This window comes from Symphalangus syndactylus, chromosome 24, assembly GCF_028878055.3.
Source record: "Symphalangus syndactylus isolate Jambi chromosome 24, NHGRI_mSymSyn1-v2.1_pri, whole genome shotgun sequence".
NCBI lineage: Eukaryota > Metazoa > Chordata > Mammalia > Primates > Hylobatidae > Symphalangus > Symphalangus syndactylus.
In genome coordinates, this window is record NC_072446.2 from 16,479,309 (window position 1) to 16,496,011 (window position 16,703).

Consider the following 16,703-nt stretch of genomic DNA (forward strand, 5'->3'; position numbering starts at 1 on the left):
CCGTGGGGGTGAGATCTGCTGAGCTAGGCCACTTGGCTCACTGGCTTCAGCCCCCTTTCCAGGGCAGTAAATGGTTCTATCTCACTGGTGTTCCAGGCACAACTGGAGTATGAAAAAAAAAAAAAAAAAAAAACTCCTGCAACTAGCTCAATGTCTGCCCAAACACCTGCCCAGTTTTGTGCTTGAAACCCAGGGCCCTGGTGGTATAGGCACCCGAGGGAATATCCTGGTCTTCGGTTGCGAAGACTGTGGGAAGAGTATAGTATCTGGCCGGAATGCACCATTCCTCACAGCACAGTGCTGCTCAGCTTTCCTTGGCTAGGGGAGGGAGTTCCCGGAGCCCTTGCACTTCCCAGGTGAGGCAACACCCTGCTTTGGCTCACCCTTCGTGGGCTACACCCACTGTCTAATCAGTACCAATGAGATGAACCAGGTACCTCAGTTGAAAATGCAGAAATCACCCACCTTCTGCTTTGATCTCGCTGGGAGCTGCAGACCAGAGCTGTTCCTATTGGGTCATCTTGCCAGCCACTCTCTCATATTCTTATATAGTTTGGGAATAATTTCTAGTTTCCTTACTAAATGGTGTATTATCTACCTTGTAAAGGAGATAACAGCAGCCTCTGCTTATTGATGGTGTAGAAAGTTTAATATAAGTTCCATTAGTCTACAGTCCCTGAAGTAAAAGAGCTAAGGATATCTAATGACAAGAGATTAAATTAGGACAGACACTAACTCTTCGTTCTCCTAATGATCATTTTCTCAGTGTGAGTTGCTACTATTTCAAAAGAACAAGGATATTATGTTTTCTTGCTCTTCCCACAGCCTGATCTGTAGCGAGATATTGCAGCTGGTTAAGCCTGATGCTAATGAGGCCCAAGGTCATAAGCTTAATCCCTATCTAGGGCAATTAGTTAACCTCAAAAGAAAATCCACACTACCCCTTCCACTCTAGGCAGCCAGTTCACAATTCCTGACATGGGACATTTTGGGGCATGTGGATAAAATAACAAATTGTTGGTTTGCAGAAATATCAGATATTCAGTTTAACCCTTTTTCCATTTGCCCCAAGAATACTCACTGGTGGCACTTACAGCTGCAGCAATTACCCCGAGATAACTTTGCCATGAAATATCTCGCTTTTATTATTATTTTCGCATTGTTCTATATATTCACTTTGGAAACAAAAGAGACCATTCTATTTATAGCATTCTATTTTTAGTAGTGGTATTTCCATTTACAAAATATAGTAATTCTTGATCGCCGAAAATGTCAAATCCTAGAAAACATAGCATTTCTTTTTTTCTTTTTTGTTGAGATGGGGTCTCTCTCTGTTGCCAGGCTGGAGTGCAGTGGTGTGATCTCAGCTCACTGCAACCTCTGCCCCTCGGGTTCAAGCGATTCCCCTGCCTCAGCCTCCCAAGTAGCTGGGACTATGGGCTTGCGCCACCACGCCTGGCTAATTTTTTTCTATTGTAGTAGAGACGGGGTTTCACCATGTTAGCCAGGATGGTCTCCATCTCCTGACCTCGTGATCCATCTGCCTTGGCCTCCCAAAGTGCTGGGATTACAGGCGTGAGCCACGGTGCCCGGCTGAAAACGTAACATTGCTATGAGTGATGTTAACATTGTTCTTGAACAGTTGTTGACCAAAGATTCATTTGATAAATGAGATTTTTCTTAAATAGATGATTCTAATAATTCAGATGATCCTGATGTCAGTTCTGTTTAGAAATAACTCCAAGAATGGTTTTTGTATTTTATTTTCACATTGAAAATCAGTAGGATTTGCTTCAGCCTCAAAGACTGTGTTTATGTAAAATTAAATGAGCGCTGGCAGCGAGTTGCACTTTTTTTTTTTCCTAAATGGCAAAAGGTTTAAGTGCTGTGACCCTTCCTTTCCTCCCATTTAGCTGGCATCACCAATTGATCTTGACAGTCTCTCCTACTGAGCTCAGACAAAACCTCAAAATCCTTCTCAACGCTGCATTCTAGGTCAGAGGTCAGTAGATTATGGCCCATCGGGCTAAATAGTGCTCACTCCCTGTTTTCATAAATAAAGTTTTATTGGAACACAGTCCTGGTTTATTTGTTTATGGGGCTCTGGTGTTTCGCTGGCAGAGTTGAGCAGTTGTGACAGAGATCATATCCCACAAAGCCTAAAATATTTGCCATCTGGCCTTCAGAACAAATTTGCTGACCCCTACTCTAGGTGGTTATTGAATCAAGAAGAGTTGGCACATATCTATGTTTTATCCTTAGATTAGGGAGTAATTATTCTCATGATAAAATGATTCTTTCTTTTAGGAAATGATTGTATCCCCAAGAAGAGAGCTCCTTTAGTATATCTGCTATTCATTTAGAAATAATTAACTGTTTCTTTAATTTATTCTTAGCAGCAAGCATGGCATAGGATGTTGGGAAACTTTAGGTCAGTATTTACAGAGCTATGGCTTCTAAAAGAAATAAGAACTTTTACAAGTCTTAGTTTTTACAAGTCTTTAGAGGTCTTAGAAGTTGTTCTTTGAATTCTGCTAATTGCCAACTTATCTACTTATATTTTATTAAGGAAAGAAACATCTGTTGAAAAAAATATGGAAGCATGTGTCGTACTGAAGAAAAATCAGTTTCTCCATTTTATATGTAAAGGGCAGCGATTCTTATTTATTTGGATTTCACCACACATTTTCAATGTTTCTTTCAAACACTCCCCATAAAGCCTAAAGTTCTGTGTGAAGTTTTGGCTGGAAGTTCTCCATTCATATTTTCTTCACTGTGCCTTTGAAAAGCCATACTATTTGATTGAACATTGCTCTGCATAATTTCTGGTTAATTGAAAAGGCCCCAAAGAGGTTGGGCTTAGTTGCCTTGGGCAAAGAGAAAAAAATCACATACAAAGTTCAACATCTTTAAAATAAATTTTCTTACAGAGACACAATCTTTCTCTGTCACCCAGGCTTGAGTACAGTGGTGTAATCATAGCTTACTGCAACCTTGAACTTCTGGGGCCAGGTGATCTTCTTGCCTCAGCCTCCTGAGTAGCCAGGACTATGGGTGTGTGCCACCACATCTGGCTATTTAAAACACCTTTTTCTGTAGAGACAGAGTCTTGTTATGTTATCCAGGCTGGTCTCAGATTTCTGGCCTCAAGCAATCCTTCTGCCTCAGCCTTCCAAAGTTTTGGGATTATGGATATAAGCCACATGCCTGGGCCCAAAAATCACTTTTTTATGAAACCCTAACAGCTCTGGGTTGTGGGGTCTGTGGTTTTGATTTGCAAATGGGCTAGAAATAAATTGGATGGGGAGCAGAACAATGACTTGAAAACAGACAAGTCAGGAAAACTAATAAAGTGGCTCTCTTTTGTCTATCTATGAGTAACCATTTGCTCTTGGCCTTGATGGAAGCTTTAATTGCTTCCCAGATACCCTCACCTCACCTTTTTTCTTTTTAGTTATTTCAATGGCTTTTAGGGTACAAGTGGTTTTTTTGTTACGTGGATGAGTTACATAGCAGTGAATTCTGAGATTTTAGTGCACCTCTTATCCAAATAGTGTACATTGTACCTAACGTGTAGCTTTTTTTATCCCTAGTCCTTCTCCCACCCTCTTCCTTCTGAGTCTCTAAAGTTGATTACATCACCCTGTATGCCTTTGCCTACTCATCGCTTAGCTCTTACTTATAAGTGAGAACATACAGTTTTTGGTTTTCCACTCCTGTGTAATTTCACTTAGAATAATGGCCTCTAGCTCCATCCAAGTTGCTGCAAAAGACATTATTTTGTTCCTTTTAATGGCCAAGTAGTATTCCATGGTGTATACACCATATTTTTTTTAACCACTGATTAGTCAATGGGCACTTAGATTGGTTCCACACCTTTGCAATTGTGAATATGCTGCATAAACATATGTATGTAAAAGTGTCTTTTTCATATAATGACTTCTTTTCCTTTGAAAATATACCAAGTAGTGGGATTGCTGGATCGAATGGTAGATCTACTTTTAGCACTTTCAAGACCCATTAATAGCCTCTTTTTGTGGGCTATGAAGAAACGCTGTTTTTCCTCTTCTTGTAATAGCATTTTGCATTTCTTTTGAGGAACCAGTCCCTCCCCTACTAAAATGAACTCTGTTCTCCAAACGTAGCCAATCAGGGACTCAAACTCCTCTGGCCATTGTGGCCGATTCAGGAGAGACACAAGATCCAGCTTGAACTATTTGGAGAGAATCTCAGCACTTGTATGGTACCAGCAAGGCAGTCTATTTCCAACTGTCTTGAACCTGGGATGATGCCAGTCTGGAGCCATGGCAGGCCAGAGTGTGAGGCCTGAGGATAAAATCAATCAATAGAGGCAGAGCTGAAAAGAAGAGGGAAAACCAAGTCCAGATGGCAACTGAGTTCTTGATACAGCCACACCTGCAGGCTAGCTTGGATTCTTCAGTTAAATAAACCAGAAAATTATCTTAATTTCTTTTGTGCTTAAGTCAGTTGGAACTGAAGTTTTTGCTACTTACACTTATAGCAATTCTGAATTCTCCAAGCAAGGAGGGCCAACTTTGTAAAAGTCATAGAAATAAGACAGGATCTTGGAAAATGTTTTCAGTACCATTTATCTTAGATTTGCACTCTTTACTGAGTTTCTAGGGTAATTTTATTAAGTCCATCAGCTCTTTGGTGTCCCTCATGACAAGATCAAACTGAAAAAGTTGTGAAAATCCAATACGCTAATCAACACTATATAGTTTTTTAACCTACTGGAAATTTTCTGTGGATCATTAAATTCCCCAAATATGAAACTTCTTCATTGATATGTAGATCATGTAAAAATAACCTTGAATACAATTGCTATTTCCATGGTTTCCAGATCCCTGAGGTCCCAGAGAGCATTTATGCTGGTCATGATAATTTTTCTGTTTCTACCTTTTGCTTAACTCTTTAGCATTGAGTGGTCTACTGCATTTAACTGATTGATTTCTACAAATCTGTGTGTGAATGTGCATGCAAACACATAGATATTTTTTGCGTTTACAGACTGAATTTCTTTAATACATCAAGTGGCAATCAGAAAAGTGTTTTGCTACAGTTTTTCAGTACCAGAGTCCACACTGATATTCCCCTAGGTTGCTAGGGAGGATACCTCATTCACAGAAGAAATTGCTCTTTGGGATCTTGGAGAAACCAAAAACATCCATGATAAAGATAAATCGCTTTTGTAGTAACTTAGGGAATTTTATTATCTTCCAGTATCCACAGAGAAATAGGGAAGGTAGGCAGAATCATACCTTCATTCTGCCTCAAAGTCTGTATCATTTTGGACTAGGAGCAATCCTAAGAAACCCTTTTCCCAATCATCAGCCTGCATTCCTCCACCATTTTAAGGCTCTTTTATGCTCACCATCAGAACCATGTTATAGCATTGGAAATCATCATCAGGAAAGATGGAATAAACCTTTTCACAATTGCATCTCTAACTCCTTAACTCTGCAGCTTCCTCTAATCCTTTTGGGATTTCTTGGTATCTTGTGAGACTATCTGTAAGCACCATGGTGGTTTCTAATATTTTCCTCTCCTAACATTTGCTTCCTCTTATATGGGCAACAGCATCTTTGTAGAGCACCTTTTCCCACACCCTACCCTCCTGGTTACTGGATAACCCTGCCCCACCATGGCTTAGATGTGGTCACATGATCAAGGCCTGGCCAATCAGCATGTTTCATTCCCTTAGCCATGATGATTGGTTCAAGGATAGACCTGTGTCCCAAATCACTGCATCAGAATAAATCCCAGGACTTCTCCTGAAACCACTGGGAAGAAAATATACATTCTGGTAGAAATGTAAGCATTAAGTCACCATAGGCCATTTTGCCACCGTCAAAAATATCTGAAAAGTCACTGCAAAGAAAGCAGAACTGAGAGATGGAGATACTAGGTCCTGATTACATTGTTTGAACCCCTGGTCTTGCTGTTCCTGAAGCCAGACCTATCCCCAGACTTCTTAGGTAGGTGAGTCACCAAATAACTTTTCTTTTTCTTAAGCTAGTCTGAATTGGATTTCTGTCACTTGTGGCAAATAGAGCCTTGAGTTATACAAGCAATCAAAGAACAGAGCTTTATTTGCTAGGTCTCTCACCTGTGTCCAGCATCAATAAGTCAGCAAATGAAATACTCAGGATTACATAGGCATGAACTAGAGGAAAAGTGAAAAGCAATTTGGTACAAAAGGAGTGGAATAACTCCGTGAAGGTGGCTCCATTTAATAGATAAGGAAATTCAAGCAGAAGACATTTACATTGCTTACTTCTAGAGCAACTAGGCTTCTAAAGAATAACTGGGAGATCAGCATATCCAAAGATTCTTCCTGACAACATACCAATGCTGAGGTTTTTACTGAAAATCTATGTAAGAAGATGCTTCATTGATAAGGCTTTCCAATTCTTTTAGAATAATGGAAATGGCTTTGTCTGTAGGAAGTATATCTTAAATTACCCTCAGCTAGCCTCCACTGGGGACTGAGAGCTCCGGTAAGGTAGGAACCACACCTCACTCATCTTAGTCTACCAGCTGTGTACTCAAGGCCATTATTTAAGAACAACAGCTTGGGAGCCAGGAAGACCCAAGTTCAAGTCCTCATTTTGTCACTTGTGGGCTGCAAAACAGGGTAAGTTACTTAATAATCCTGAACCTGTTCCCTTCTCTGTGAAATGCAGCTGGTGCTACCATCTACTTGATGGCTCATGGTAATAACTAAATGAGCCGATTTACTCTTTCAGTTATGGGGGGATATAGTAGTCCAATCTCATCTGAGGTTTCACTTTCCTTGGTTTCAGTTACTGTGATCCACAGAGGTTCAAAAATATGAAGATGTTTTAAGGAATGGAGAGAGAGCACGCGTGCACATTTGCACATTCACGTAACTTTCATTACAATACATGGTTATAAAAGTTCTATTACTAATTGTTGTTAATCTTTTACATACATACCTATCATATGACAAAGTTAAACCTTATCATAAGCATGTATGTATTAAATAACATAGTATATATAAGGCTTAGAGCTATCCATGGTTTCAGGTGTCTACTGGGGGTCTTGGAACATATTCCTTATGTATTGCAGGGGCTACTATACATACAAGATTCTCAAGCCATGGCTGGCACAGAAAGATGCTCACAAAATGAATGAAAGAAACTCATTTGATGGCTTTTGGGATTCCATTAACATTTTCAACTTCATCTCTAGCATCCTTTCCCAGTTTGTTCTAATCACTTTAGCTAATAATTATTATTAATATAGTAATGTAAATAATACGAATTAGTACTAATATGGCTTCTGATAATTGAATTCCTACTTTTTTACGCACTGCACAGGTAATTACATTCCACTCTTACAGCAATCTTATGGGGCTCTGCCTTATCAAGCACCATTGCACAGATGAGGAAACAGAGGTTTGGACAGGATAAACCTTTGCTCAAAGTCATATAGCCAAGAAGTGGAAGAAATGGGGTTCAGCCCCAGATCTGTCTGACTTCATAGCCTGTGACACTTTCAGGATCTAAGCTGTATATTTAAAATGTGACCCCTGGACCAGCAGCATTGGCATTACCTGGAAACTTGTGTGGAATGCAAAATCTTAGGCTCTAACACAGACCTGCTGAATTAGGTGTTTATTTTAACAAGAACTGTCCCCCATCCAAACCTCTAGGTTATTCCTGTGCACACTAAGTTTGTGAAGCAGTTTTCTACTCAACCTTTCAACTTGTGTCAAAATACCTATAAAATGTAGACCATTACAGTATTGCTTTTCACCATGATGTCAGAGTTTGTTGACAATTTCTGATTATTTTCAAATGGTAGTGAGACTGTGCTTAAAAACATTTAAAGACATGGGTTTGATGGTTCATTTCTTGATCCTTAAAGGGCTTCTCTTCTAATTGTTTCCACAAATGAGTTGTGTTACTTGGGGAGTGTTCACTACTTACTGCTCAGTTGATGACACATCTCGAAAAACAAGATTTTTGACTTCTGTGGTTGATCTGCTTCCAACATATAGACGTGCTTTATGGGTCAGAATTTTTGACAGGTTTAGAATTACTTTAATCAGGTGAAATCTGAGGCTATTGATTGAATCTAAATCCCCCACAAATATAAAAATCTTGTTGTTTGGAAAACTCCACACCATTTGGAAATGCCCATATGAAGAGAAAAAAAAACCCTCTTGATTTATGGAAACCGTTTCTCTTTCCTACTCCCCTATTATTTTTTACTGTTGTAAGTTCTAAAGAGTATTCATGGCTTAAAGACTCCTTGCACAGTCTGTCCCTTGAGATATTTAGATGAAAAAAAGAGAAAAAGATAAAAAGTCACCATGAAGTCTGCATCTTAACAAGAAGCTTCAGTCTCTTAAAGATAAGGCAGTGGGTGAGGGGATGGCTTTTGGCTTTTGAAGCAAGCTACCAGGGTCTGACTCTTGTCTTCCCTTCTTAGCAGCTGGGCAAACTGGGGCAGGGGATCTGGACTTTTTTTTTTGCCTCTGTCTCCCAAAAGTAAAATGAGCATAACATGCCTCTTATGGTTGATGGGGAGATCAAAAGATGTTATGAAATGTGTAAGCACTTAGAGAAGCATTGAATAAATATTAAACCTCGTTATTAGGACAACTTCAGGATGCATCTAACATTGACTCCCAGTGCATCAGTCTTCTGATTCTGTCAGCCCGACTCTAGCTCCATTAGCAGTCCCTGGAGGATGATCATACTGAATCAGGGGAAAGGAAAACTGGTAGCAGCTCCCAAATGCACCTGCAATAGTCAGCTACAAAGCAGCGAAGAGGGCGTGCTTTAGATTGAAATGGCTGAGTTTAAATCCTGCCTTTACCGCTCAATTATCAACTAGTTTTCCAACTGCTGGGTTTCAGTCTCCTCATCCGTCCCTGGTAGTAATAGCGCTTATGTGACAGGGTGTTAGAACGCGACCTTGCCTGTAGTGAGCATTCATGAAGTGCCAGCTATCATCCTTATTGCTGTTTTTGTTATTAATTACATCCTTTGTGAAATTTTCATCACAGCTAAACTTGCGCCCCCATGCTCTGTCAATTCTCATTGAATACAAACTTAAAACAAGTGCCAAAAGGTTTTACTAGCAAGAACATAAAGATGATAAATGAAAACAAGGCTTTAGGAAACACATCCCATTTTAATCTTTTTGTGGATTAATTTTTAGTTAACTTTTTCTGGGGATGGAAACTGGTGCTTATAGCAATGAAAGAAGAAACAGAAAATAATGAATGCCCACAAATCAAAGGAAATACAATAAAAGGTTCCACAAGGGTAGTGATGCTGCTCACCTGCTTTCAGTTTGGCTCCTTCTATTATCTGCTTAGACCATATGCATCGGTAAATGGAAAAACTGCTACTTACAAACACAAAACAAATGGAGGGAAACACGATAACTACAAAAGTAAGTCATCTGCAACGAGTGTCCAAATGTCTTCATTTCTAAAAGTTTAGGAAATAGTTGAACTCAAGTTGTATCACATAATGTAACATAGCCATAGCTGAGTGTGTGCTACAAGCATACATAAAATACAAAACAGAGCCGTGGCCGTGGGAAAGGAGAAGTTCTGTTTTGGATAGTGTGGTCTGCCACAGCCTCTCTGAGGAAGTGATATTAAGGTGTGGATGATATGAGGAAGTGAGTGGTATAAATGGCTGAGAGATCAAGTGCAAGGACCCTGAGGTAGGACCATGCTTGGACATGATAGACATTTAGGAGGCCAAGTCAGCCTTAGCAGAGTGGCCAATGGAGCCAGTATGGGGTAGTGGAAAGAGCAGGAGCGTGGCAGTCAGACAAGGCTTCTTGAATGCTGAGCAATCTGAGCAAGTCACTCAATTCCTCAAAGCCTCTGTTTCTTCATCAGCAAAATAGAGACAATCATGCCAGCATGATTCCCACGAGGAATCAATGAGATGATTTGTGGAACATGCTTCATAAAGTACCTGCAGGACAGCAGGTTGCTAAAATATTGTAGCTGAAACACAAAACCAAAAGCACACAGATTTTGAATTCACAAAGCTAGGTAGCCAAAACAAGTTTATTATTCATTTCATATTTACAATGTGCAAAGTGTGTAGTCAGAAAGGTAGGTTTATGGATGTCTTTATCCTCAAGCAGCTCCCTGTCTAGGGATAAATGGATAAGAGGCTTATGTTTAAAAAATAGGATGTGGGTTCCATAGCGGGGACTGCAAAGACACCAAAGCCTCTCTTTGTTTCAGGGGTTCCCTTTAATTTCCAGATAACCAAATTATGTAGAAGCTGCTACTGTCATAGGAAACTGAATTTAGGTCTACATGGATTTTGTATCGATGGTTCAGTGATCTGACAAATAACCTTTTTCTTTTCCTACCAGCAAAATGGGAGGAGGAGCACCTACTAATGCTTTCCATTTCCAAGTTTATCATGGAATTAGGTAGAAAAGTCAGAGGCATTGTAATACGACTTGGTGAATAAACAAAAGGATGTTTGAGTGACATCAGAGGAGAGAACCAGCAAAAAACATTCTGCAGAGCAATATTTAGTATTCATGAATTTCTCCAGTGATCGACGAATGTTCTTAAAAAAGTGCACATATTATCGAGGCTAGGAAATACATTCGGTTCTTTAAAATACCATTGCCTGGGAACATGCAAAGGATGGAAATGTGCTTTGAAAATAAACATTCTCAGAAGGTTTAAGCAGAGAAATCACGCTGTTTCAAATGTCTTCAAATATATTGCCATTATAGCAATAAGGTGAGATGGTGAAGCAATAGTGCTGATTTTAACAAATATTTCAAAATTCATACATGAAAAAGGTGTTGTGCCTATCAGTATAATCTTTGGGGAAAAGAACATCTGCTCATCACCTCTCTCATGGTGTGGTGACTGCATTTAGGGGACCGGTGAGCTCTTGGGTTAGGGTGAATTAAACCATAGGTTAAAGTGCATTTTCTCAGAGGAAACGCCTATAGGTTTTCTTTTTCTTTTTTCTTTCTTTCTTTCTTTCTTTCTTTCTTTCTTTCTTTCTTTCTTTCTTTCTTTCTCTCTTTCTCTCTCTCTTTCTTTCTCTCTCTTTCTTTCTTTCTTTCTTTCTTTCTTTCTTTCTTTCTTTCTCTCTCTCTCTGTCTTTCTTTCTTTCTTTTTCTTTCTTTCTTTCCTTTCCCTTTCTTTCTTTCTTTCTTTCTTTCTTTCTTTCTTTCTTTCTTTCTTTCTTTCTTTCTTTCTTTCTTTCTTTCTTTCTTTTTTTGAGACAGTCTCACCCTGTCACCCAGGCTGGAGTGCAGTGCTGTGATCTGGGCTCACTGCAACCTCTGCTTCTTAGATTCAAGTGATTCACTTGTCTCAGCTTCCCGAGTAGCTGGGACTACAGGCATGTACCACCAGGCCCGGCTAACTTTTTTTTGTGTGTGTGTGTGTGTTTAGTAGAGATGGGGTTTCACCATGTAGGCCAGGCTGGTCTCAAATTCCTGACCTCAAATGATCCACCTGCCTTGGGCTCCAAAAGTGTGGGGATTACAGGCATGAGCTACCACGCCCGGCTAGGTCAAAGATAATTAAAAAATATCAAGAACCACCAGTTTGGAAGCCGAATATTGTCAATGATAGAATTTTTTTCTTTGAAAGTAAATTTGATATTTGGAAAGATTCAGAAGCCATTTAGAATCTTGTTTGATAATCTGAATGCCCACAGGCACCCAAACTCCTCACATCCAAATGGAACTCCAACCCTTCCCACAACACTTGTTTCTCATCTCCGTAAAATGGGTCCCTGTCTACCTGGTAGTTAAAGTGCAAAGCAGGGAGCAGGAAAATACAGGCTTCGAGGGGTCTGAGGCTTATGTAATTTGAGGACCTTCCATTTAAAATATGTACACAGATACCCGAAGAACTTATTGGTAAGACCTTCACTAAAGCCTTTGTTGGGGTTTCTCTAGAAGGAAGAACCCAAAGCTGAAGCTCCATGGCTTCATCAGTAATCCACCTTCCCTAGGAGTTATCTTGGATTCCTCCTTTTCCAGTCCCCACCTTCAGCATCCAATTCTGCCTTTTCTAATTCAAAAATCCCTCTCGGATGCATATGCTTCTCTCTATAGCTACTACTAGGGCTCTCATCTGAAGCACAACCATTTCCTGCCTGGATATCTACTCTTTACTGGTTCCTCATACACTTTTGCCCTTCACTCATTTTTCTACAGAGCAGCCTGGGTGCCTGTTTGAAATTCTGAGTCCAGGTTTGTCACTCTCCAGCTTAAAACCCTTCAATGGTTTCCCTATGTACTTAAGAGATTATCATTCTTCACTGACTAAATAGGTGCATCCCTACAGTTATCCTCCATTACTGTACCATGTTCATTTCCTTTGTAGCATTTGTCTTAATGTATAACGATATATTTATCTACTTTATTTGTTTATTGTTTGTCTTCTTACTATGTTGTAAGTATCAAGATGTCAAGGATCCTGTCTATTTTACTGGAATACATATACAGGCAAGCATAGTTCTTCATACATAACATGTTTCATTGAATATTAGTTGAATAAAGAAGGAATTTGTGTGCTCTTGTTGGTCAAAACCAGAGATGCTCATAAAACAATAAGAGGTTTTCCTGAGAGAATGGTTGAACTGAACTGAAGGCAATCCCCAGGCTGAAGTTTCAAGAATGATTTGATAAATGGTCCACCCATTTGGAATACGTGTGCACCTTCACATGCGACTACATGGAGGAAAAATATAATCTAACACACATGCTCGTTGGTAGAGAGGTTTTGGTGTATGTTAATAATTCAGTTTCATGTCTTTGCAGTCACACCATGCATCTTTTGAAGGGTGTTGAAAGGGGTGTGAAACAGGAAACCTAAGACAGGGCATGTGTCGGGGAGTAGGAGAGGATTTGTGAGGGGTGATGAATCATAGTTGCAATAAGAATGTTGTATGTTTGAATGCCAACTATATGGTAGGCACTATATTAAGTGCTTTGTCTAATCTTTCCACCAATCCTAGGAAGTAAATATTATTTTCTCCATTTTATGAGGATGCTGAGGCTCAGAAAGCTCAAAGACCTTGTCTAAGGTCACATATCTAGTGAGATAACAGAGCCAGAATTTGATCTGCAATCTCCTACAAGTACTTTTACTTCCTCTAAAGAAATTTACATGAGTTCAGTTAAAAAATATGAACACATAATACGAATGGCTTATCTTGGCTCCATTCAATTTTTTGAAGAGTTCAGACAAGGCTTTCTCCCTGGGGCAGGATAGGTACAAATGGCTGATGAACCTAATTTTTAAAGTCTACAATTTCCTAGTTATCTTCTTGGCAACTTGTTATTTACATAAAAATATCATACTCACCAAAATACCGCTGCTCTCTCATTTCCAATGCTGTTAACAAGAAAAATTGGTGCTATTTTAAGAATTTTCTTATAATATTGTCAAGAATTACCGCCTTCCCCTTTGACATGTAATTTTCTCATAAACATCCTTTGATTTTTCTCTCTCTTTCAAACATTCTTTCTTTTGGTCTTGGAATGACAGACACATCATTAATGCTGATGGTAATTATGACATAAGCAGATTGTGTCATTGCCGTTAAACAAGTACCAATGAAGGCTAAAACAAAGTCAGATATATCCAGGTTTACAGTGGCTTTATAACCTTTGTCATCTTAAGACATTCCAAGTGACCATATCTCTGTTCATGCCATTGGTCCAAGGAACCCTTGGTCTCTGAAGCACTTGAGGTTTCTTTTGAGATTGCTTTATGTGAGCGATCACATTGTGAGTTGGATATAGCTCGATTTCTCATTTGGCTATCTGAATTTTTAAAAAGACCCAAACAGAGACAAGAAAATAAACAAATAAAAGTGTCCTTTTTATTCCAGAACTTCCATTCTGGAATTTCTTTATCAAAAGAGAGAATAGGCATATTATTTTTGTTCAACTTTAGCAGATATGACAGTCAAGGAGGTCTCAACACAGTAGTCTGGCCAGTACAAAGGGAGTGTCAGGCCAATTGGGCACCTCGAGAGGTTCTCTCAAGGGTCTTAGCTCTATTTTTTACTGAGGGCTGTGGGCTAAGGACTGTGTCAAAGCTGGTGGCCACATGGTTTATACTAAATACACACCATAATTTTTTTAGCAAAGTTGACCTTCAACCTACCTTTGATTGGTACTCTTAATCACTTTAAGAACTTCATTAATTTTCATTTTATTTCTAATTACACCAATAGAAAATCAACATATTTTTCTTGTAAAAGATTCACACAATCCTAAAGTGCCTAGAGAAATCCTCTCCTATACTCCATGTTGGTAGACAGAATAATGGCCCCTCACCCCTAAATATGTTCACATGCTAATCCCTGAAGCTTGTGACTATATTACTTAAATTATAGCTTTGTTGATGTCATTAAGTCAAGGATCTTGAGATAGAAAGATTATCCTGGAGTATCCATGTGGATCAGTATAATCTCAAGGGTCCTTAGAGAAGGGAGGCAGGAGGGTTAGAGTCAGAAAAGGTGATTGGACAATCAAAGCAGAGGCTGGAGTGATGAAGGGGCCATAGTCACGGGAAGCAGGTGGCCTCTAGAAGCTGGGAAAAGGTAAGAAAACAGGTTCTCCACCAGAGCCTACAGAGAGCACACAGCTGTATTGAACCATTTTGGAGTTCTGACTTCCAGAGCTGTAAGATTCTAAATTTGTACTGTTTTAATGCACTAAGTTTGTGGTAATTTATAACAACTATAAGAGAAAACTAATTAAAAAACTACTATTATTAATTTGCTGTTATCTTTGTATACATTTATTGTTTTACATGTATCTGTACATATCCTTCTATAAATTTCTCCTTTCTGAAAATTTAAAGCATAAATATTTGCTTATAATTATATAGTTAAAGGGAAAAACAAGTTAAATAATATGTATAGTATTATCTCATTTACATATTGTAAAAATACACTATATGTCTTAGAGATATTTTTATATAAATGCACGTAGGTCCATTTCATTGTTTCAAAATCCTGTTCTATAGAATGGAGATTCTGTAAGACATTTAAATATTCCTATGTAAATGGTCTTTATGATTGTTTTCTTTTCTTTTCTTTCTTTTTGCTATTACAAACAACACTAAAGTGAAAATCCTTAACATTTCTCTTTGGAAATGTGACTATGTATTTTTGCCTGCCAACTATTAAGATTTTTTCGTTATCTTTGGTTTTTAGTTGTTGGACTATGATGTACCTAAGTGTGATTTTCTTTGTATTTATTCTGCTTGGGTTGACATCTTTCCAAAGTTTTGGAATAATGTCATAGTTTTCACATGTTGCTATTTCTTCTATTAATTTTTTTCTGGGTCTCTCATTATCTGCTTTTTGACTAATCCAACATTTCTCTTATGCTATGATCTTTTCTTCCTATTTTTTTTTCTTTCTGTGCTTTAGTTTCAGTATTTTCTGCTGACTTGTCTTTGGATTTAATAATACCATCTTCTTTCTTTTTTTGAAATTAAATATTATTATTATTACTTTTGAGATGGAGTCTTGCTCTGTCACCCAGGCTGGAGTGCAATGGTGTGATCTCAGCTCACAGCAACCTCCTCCTCCTGGGTTCAAGCGATTCTCCTGCCTCAGCCTCCCTAGTAGCTGAGATTACAGGCGCCTACAATAAGTGATGTATAAAAGTTTATATATAAATTTAAAATCGGAGCAGCAATTATAGTAGTAATATGCTCTACCCAAGTTTGAGGATTTCTAGAAGTTTGCATTAAATACATAATTTAGTTATAAACTTCAATCAACAAGTTAATCAGGCTTTTAAAATACTGTCTTCTTTAATTTACATTATAGTATTAAGTCCATCCAATGAGTTAATTTTAGATATTATATTTTTTATTTCTCTTATTCTTATTGGATTCTTTTGATAGCTTCTGAATCTCTGCCAAAATTCTTCATAATTTCACCCACATTGTTCATATTTCCTTCTGTTATTTTAAACATATTAATTGTAGTTATTTTAAAGTCAGTGTTTGCAAATATCAATATCAAGGTCATCTATGGGTCTGTTTCTATTCTCTGTTTTTCTCTTGATAATTACAATACATGGAACCAGGTAGGAAAATGTGAGTCTCAACTTCTGGCTTATCCTAGTTCCTTGGGCGTGACTTTATTACAATTTTGGCAAGTCTTTGTCTCCTCACACCCTGAAAGAGTTGAAGAGCTTCCTTCCAGCCTGAAATTTGAATTCATCAGCTCCTTATTGCTTCCTAGAAATATAAACGTAATTTTTATAGTTTATACAATTTTAAAATAGTTATTTTAGTGGGATAATTAGCCTGCCATGACCTACTACATTCTACTTGTAAATATATGTTTTCTATTAATTAATATTTTCCAAGCATAAATAATGAAAAGTGAAATTGCTGTGTACTTAAAATTATAGTGTTTGTTGGCAAATTACTCTCCCCCAAAGAAAATAACTTTACACTTCTACCAATAGTGTGTAAGAGGATGTCTTTTTCCATAGAACTTTACCAACCCTGGGTAGCATCTATATTTAATATGTTTACCAGTCAGATCACTGAAATGTATTATGTTGTTGTTTATTTTTTCAAAGATTGGTTGACCATATTTATTTGTGTCTATTTCTAGGCACTCCCTTCTGTTTTATTGACCTATGTGCCT